This window comes from Carlito syrichta, unplaced genomic scaffold (genome assembly GCF_000164805.1).
Source record: "Carlito syrichta isolate Samal-C Ts95f unplaced genomic scaffold, Tarsius_syrichta-2.0.1 Scaffold303105, whole genome shotgun sequence".
Classification (NCBI taxonomy): domain Eukaryota; kingdom Metazoa; phylum Chordata; class Mammalia; order Primates; family Tarsiidae; genus Carlito; species Carlito syrichta.
The window spans coordinates 149088-155616 of record NW_007247201.1 but is presented as its reverse complement, the minus strand read 5'-3'; the positions used below and the strand labels follow the sequence as shown (position 1 = coordinate 155616).

General features: G+C 42.3%; 1 protein-coding gene across 1 annotated transcript in view; it reads left to right on the top strand.

Annotated features, from left to right (window-relative positions):
* The first annotated feature begins 6 nt into the window (after window positions 1–6).
* Window positions 7–6529, top strand: part of HSF5 (heat shock transcription factor 5) — a 50706-nt gene continuing 44183 nt past the window's right edge. Inside the window, exon 1 of the mRNA XM_008057677.1 lies at window positions 7–34. The gene's annotated coding sequence lies outside the window, so the exon portion shown is untranslated. The remainder of the gene's footprint in view (window positions 35–6529) is intronic.

Sequence of the window (6529 nt, the reverse complement as noted above, 5' to 3'; positions counted from 1 at the left end):
CCGCCGCCCACGGGGTCCCGGCCCGAGCCGCACGGTGAGTCCAGGCCGCCTCGGCCCTCGCCCGCCGCGGGCACGTGTGTGTGTGTTGGGGGCGGTCAGCAGCCGCCCTTTGGGGCGTGTTTTCGCACATCTTCACCCTGGAGCGGCGCCCGGGGTCCGCCCTCCGCTCCCCGAGACCGTAGGTCACGCCACCTCCACTGTGTCACTGTCACTCACGGCCGCCAGGACCTCCCCCGCAAGGAGGCCCAAAGCAGTTGTTGCTTCTGAGCCCACTAGCAGCAGAAGGGACCTTGGCCTTCCCCCAAGAGTTGAAACCCCAGGAGTTCACCTGCTTGCAGACTTCCTTAGCCGTTTATCTGCCTGAAACCCAGTCTCTCCACTGTGCGATTCTAGGATAAGTAGCCCTTTGTTGAAGCGCTGAGTCTGCAGGGGACACGGAAGGGTCTCCTTTGCTGAAGCAGGGAGCGGAACAGAGTCATTCCACAGGTTAGGAAGGAAGGAAAGAGAACTTAGAACATTATACCAACCAAGGGAAAGTTTCGGAAAGGTGCCTTGCGTGGAAGTTTGTCCCTGAAGAGGCCACCTTCCGTCTATGTGCACATCCAAGAAATCTTGGAAGAAGTGTATGACAATAATCCTATTTAAGGTTCCAAGTAATGTTTAGAATGATAGGCATTGTTTATATGTCTTACGGGCAGAAATATAACAATAGATTGTCATCTACAAGGTAGTATTCCTATGTAGAATGAATTGGCTAAACATTTATTTCGTTGTAGCTAATTAGGACTTGATGTTTCCTTATGGCTAGAGGAGCAGAAGGCAAAAATGGTTTTCTTTACAGATGTCAAGTTTTAGTGGAAAATAATTTTAGAAAGCTTACATTTACAGCCTTTGGCTTTTCACTATTGGCTACAATCTTTCAGTGTTGAAAAAACTTTGTATGTGTAAATCTGTATTTAGTAAAAGTTCAGAAACCCTCTGTGATAGTAAATTATTTTGTAGACTTGGTTTCTAATGCTCTTCCCCCTCTTCCAGGAAGATGAGGGTGGCAGTATTCCCTTTCTCTGTTTAGAGTCCATGATATCAAGCAGTACACCAAGAAAACAACAGGATATATTAATGAGAATTAATTCACCTTCAGCTAGGAGACTAGTAGAAACATTTACAGCATGTTAGTATAGATTTAACATGAAGAAGTCTGGGTTATTATTGAGTTATGGAAAAAAATACACAAAATAGGGCCCAGCATGGTGGTTCATACCTGTACTCCCAGCACTCTGGGAGATGTAGGCGAGAGAATTGCCTGAGTCCATGGGTTCAAGACCAGCCTGGGCAACATGGTGAGACCTTGTCTCTACAAGAAATCAAAGATTCAGCTGGGTGTGATGATACATGCCTGTAATTCCAGTTACCTAGAAGGCTGAGGCGGAAGGATCACCTGAGCCCAGCAAGTTGAGGCTGTGGTGGCAGGGTGAGTGTGCCACTGCACTCTAGCCTGGGTGACAGTGTGAGACTCCGGCTCAAAACACACACACACACACACACACACACACACACACACACACACACACACACACAATAACACTATGTTCAGTTTAATCTAGGCTCAGTCTTATGAATGACATAGCACTTTGTTCATTTGGAATTTAGAAGATCAAGGACTAGGTTGTGTGTCTGTGGAGTTTGGAAGATAAGGAACTAAAGTTCTAGTAACAAGTTGAAAAACTTAGCAGCATAGGAATGTTCTAAAGGAATTCTAAAGGAACAATATGCCACTTCCATATGATGGCTGTTGATTTGAGTAAGGAATCACATGGGGAAAGGCAATGGAGACCATACCTTGGTATTCTGACATGGATTTTTTTTCTTCAGGTTGTGTCTCTTGTGGGTATAAGGAGCAAAGACTGGAAAATGTGTCTTTGGGAGAAATGGGATTACCACTTCAAACCAAGAAACAGACATACATACATAAAAACCAACACTTGCTCACTTTCTCTTCTTTGACCTTTTTCCCTTATCTATCTTAAATTCAGTTGTATTCTAAAGATAGAGTCCATTTTAGTTGAAGAAATACAGGAGCCATCTAATCTTATTCACGTCTAGTTCTATTGATCAGCATTTTAAAGAATATTTGTTGAAACACATACATTTAATTCATGCTTTTTTTGTATGGGTAATATGCCATACATCCCTAGGTTATTGTCATTTTCATGCAGTTTCTGTTTGTTTGGTTTTTTTTACACCATTCTACCTGTTGGTGTAAAGAAGGTGTGTTAGGTGAGGATTGTCTACACCCTAGGCTTGGCTCATTGGGGAATGGTGTTACTGGTTTAGGTGGAATGTGATTCTGCTATAAGTTCAAGAACACTGGCACAACTTTGCTGTGTTCTCATTCCATGTTCTAAGTACTTGACTCTTCTTTTATTTTTTCTCATCCAAGTTTTATTTTGCTTAAATCTTGCCTCGGTACATGTCTGACTACACTGTCACTTAGTTCCCACATCGTTTTCTGTGTTCTACTTCACCCTTACGGTTTGAATAGTTCTATCTCGTTTATATTAGTGTCCTCTGCTTTAGGACCTAGTTCTCTTTTTTAGATCCATTAAAACAACTGTCCTGTTCACCTTTCAAGAATATACTTGATAGGAAATGTGAAAGACACATGAGCTTTTTTGTTTGTTTGTCCACTTTGGTTATTTTGTTTTTAGTGGCAATTTATTTGTATGATGTTTGTTGAAAATGTTCTAAACTAAGTAACAAGTCTGAGAAGTAGATTATATCTTTGCCTGGGGATGCCAAGTTTTCAAGAGGCAAGTTTTGGGTTTCTTTCCTGGAAATTGATTAGTTTAGATGCATTTCCACAAAAGGAATAGAATTTTATTTTTTATTTTATTTTAATTTTTTTGAGTTGGAATCTCACTCTGTCGCTCAGACTGGAGTGCAGTGGCTGCTCCCGGCCACTGCAGCCTCGACCTGCCGGGCTCCGGCGATCCTTCCGCCTCAGCCTTCCAAGTAGCTGGAACTACAGGCACGCGCTACCATGCCTGGCTAATTTTTGATTTATCGTAGAGATGAGGTCTCACCAAGTTGCCCAGGCAGGTCTCGAACCCGTGGGCTCAGGCAATCCACTCACCTTGGCCTCCCAAAGTGCTGGGATTATAGGCTGAGCCACCAAGCCCGACCCAGGAATAGAATTTTAAGAACACAAATCTATCTTTACATTTCCAGGATTCTGGATTCAAACTTTGCCAAATATATCTTAAAGATGTTCTGAAGACATATAGATGATGCTCCATAAAGTAGGTCAGAATAGAGCCCCCTGAGGTAACCCTTAACAGAAGAATGAGTAAGATCTGAACATGTTCTAGTTCTTTCTCTTTTTTTTAACTTATAAAGAAAAGAGGTTTATTTTGGCTCACAGTTCTGTGTGGTGCCAGCATCTGCTGGGTGAGGCCTTGGGAAATTTACAATCATGGAGGAAGGCAGAGAGGGAGCAGGCATGTCACATGGCAAGAGCGAAAGCAAGAGAAAGAGGAGGTGCCAGATTCTTTTCCATGTTCTTGTTCTTTATTTTAAAAAACAAACTTGAAGGAATGCCCTTCTAACTAGTCCTGACAGTGTTATTACAGCATCTAAAAGAGATCATTGGCTATCGCTTGTACGTTGTATTTTTTTTCTGTTTTTTTTTTTTGAGTTGGAGTCTCACTCCGTCACCCAGACTGGAGTGCAGTGACCGCTCCCGGCCACCACAGCCTCGACCTGCAGGGCTCCGGCGATCCTTCCGCCTCAGCCTTCCAAGTAGCAGGAATTACAGGCATGCGCTACCACGCCCGGCTGATTTTTTGATTTATTGTAGAGATGAGGTCTCGCCAAGTTGCTCAGGCGGGTCTCGAACCTGCAGGCTCAGGCAATCCACTCACCTCAGCCTCCCAAAGGCGCGGGATTACAGGCTGAGCCACCGAACCCGGCTTCTGTTTGTTTTTTGAGTCAGAGTCTCACTCTGTTGCCCAGGCTAGGGTGTAGTGGCATGGTCATGGCTACCACAGCCTTGACCTGCTGGACTCAGGCAGTCTTCCACCTCAGCCTTCCAAGTAGCTGGAACCACAGGTGCACACCACTATGCCTGGCTATTTGTTTAAAATTTATTGTCGAGATGGAGTCTCATCAAGTTGCGCGGGCTGGTCTCGAACTCTTGTGCTCAGGCAGTCCTCTCACCTCTGCCACCCAAAGTGCTGGGATTACAGGCATGAGCCATCAAGCCTGGCCACTTGGGGTTTATCATGATAAAAGTATAATTTATATTTTAATTCAGGTATAAACAGGAATTTAAGTCAAGGTAGCGAATTCTTTTTTTCTTTTCTTAGTAACTCTGCTGGTACCAAGAGAGAATTCTTTAATTAGCTGCTGAAGTTATTGGCAGTCTGAAAATTCATCAACAGCTTATCCCAGAAGATTGCAAAGGAAGGATTAGTGAGCTATTACACACTGTAGGCGATATGTAGTGATGGCATATGAAGTATCCAAGGAGAAATCAAGCAGTGGGTAGTTTTGGACACTCAGAAACACCTGTTGTGAAGAGCAAAAAAGTTTCTTTAGAAAAACAAAGTATTGTTAGTGGTGAGTTCAAAGTATGTTACATATGGAATCGCCATTCAAGTAGCATAAAACTATTTTTTGTACTTTAAAGGGAAAAGCAGTTTTGAAGAGGGCTATCATTTGAATATATTCAATATTTTGAACTAGGATTGTTTCCCCCCATTAGATAAAGAGCTTTTGATTTCCAGGGCCCCAGAACTTATATTGTTTGTGTGTGTGTATTTGTTTGTGGAGTGGTTTTTTTTGTTTTTTTTTTTGATTTGGAGTCTCATTCTGTCACCCAGACTGGAGTGCAGTGAACACTCCCAGCCACCACAGCCTCGACCTGTTGGGTTCTGGCAATCCTTCCACCTCAGCCTTCCAAGTAGCTGGAACTACAGGCACACGCTACCACACCCGGTTAATTTTTTGATTTATTGTAGAGATGAAGTCTCACCAAGTTGCCCAAGCTTTTTTTTTTTTTGCATTGATGCTTCATTCTTTGAAGGATATTAAACATCATTGAAATAGGAAGAGAGGCTGGGTGCAGTGCTTACACCTGTAATCCCAGCACTTTGGGAGGCCAAGGTGGGAGGATCACTTGAACCCAGGAGTTCAAGACCAGCCAGGGCAACATGGTGAGACTTCATCTTTACCAAAAAAAAAAAAAAAAAAAATTTGCCGGGTGTGGTGACAGGTACCTGTAGTCCCAGCTACTTGGGAGGCTGAGGAGGAAGGACCGCCTGAGCCCAAGAGATCGAGGCTGCGGTGAGCTATGTTATGCCACTGTACTACAGCCTGGGTGATGGAATGAGACCCCCGATACCAAAAAAAAAAGAAGAAGAAGAAAAGAAACAGGATGAGGGATGTCTAATATGTTGAATAGGATTATAGTCTAATTATTTGGAAAAGTAGATATTTGAGTACCATCTTTCAACATGTGGTTTAACATTTAAGTAGTACATAAATTTTCCCTGTTTTACAGATTAGTTTAATACATTGAAAGGGACTTGTGAACCACATTATTTAGTACATAAAACCCTCCTTAGGAATAAGTTAGGCTAGCTTTATGTTTAGAAATCATAATATAAAATAAATCCTGTAACACTTAATTTTTCCTTTCCTCATTACATACCATTGTTCTTTCTCTTTCTTGCTTATCTCTATCTTTTAACAAACTCTCCAGGTGATTCAGATGTAAACCAATGTTTGAGTGACACATATCTAGGAAGAGACACTAGAAGAGAGACTGAAGAAATAAAGAGACCACAGAAAATGAATGATTTAAGAAATGAAGAAGAAACTTTTTCAAGTCAAACTTTTCAAGCCTGACTTTTCTACAAAGATTATCTTTTTAAAAAATTTTGAGGCTGGGCACAGTAGCTCACATCTCTAATCCCAGTGCTTTGAGAAGCCAAAGCGGGAGGATTGCTTGGGGACAGGAATTTGAGACCAGCCTGGGCAACATGATGAGATCTTTTCTTTACAAAAAATTTTAAAAATTAGCTGGGTGTGGTGGCACATGCCTATAGTCCTGTCTACTCAGGAGGCAGAGGCAAGAGGTTTATGTCAGCCCAGGAGGTCAAGGCTGCAGTTAGCATGATTGTGCCGCTGTACTGTGGACTGAGCAACAGAGCAAGACTCTCTAGGTGAAGTGGGGACCAAAGTGAGGCCCAAACTTTACCTGTACAATGACCATGTGTATACCTAACCCTGAATTGTACCCTACATCTTTAAAATAAAAAATTAAAAAAATAAAAGAAAAAAAATTGAAAGGGAACAAAGAACATTACATTGCTTTTTGGTTTATGTTACAATTCTTATCTGTCCCATACTTATTTATCTTATTTTGGGGGGTTGTATTTATTTTTCTGCCTATTATTATTATCATTTTTTTTTTTTTGAGTTGGAGTCTCACTCTGTCGCCCAGACTGGAGTGCAGTGGCCGCTCGGG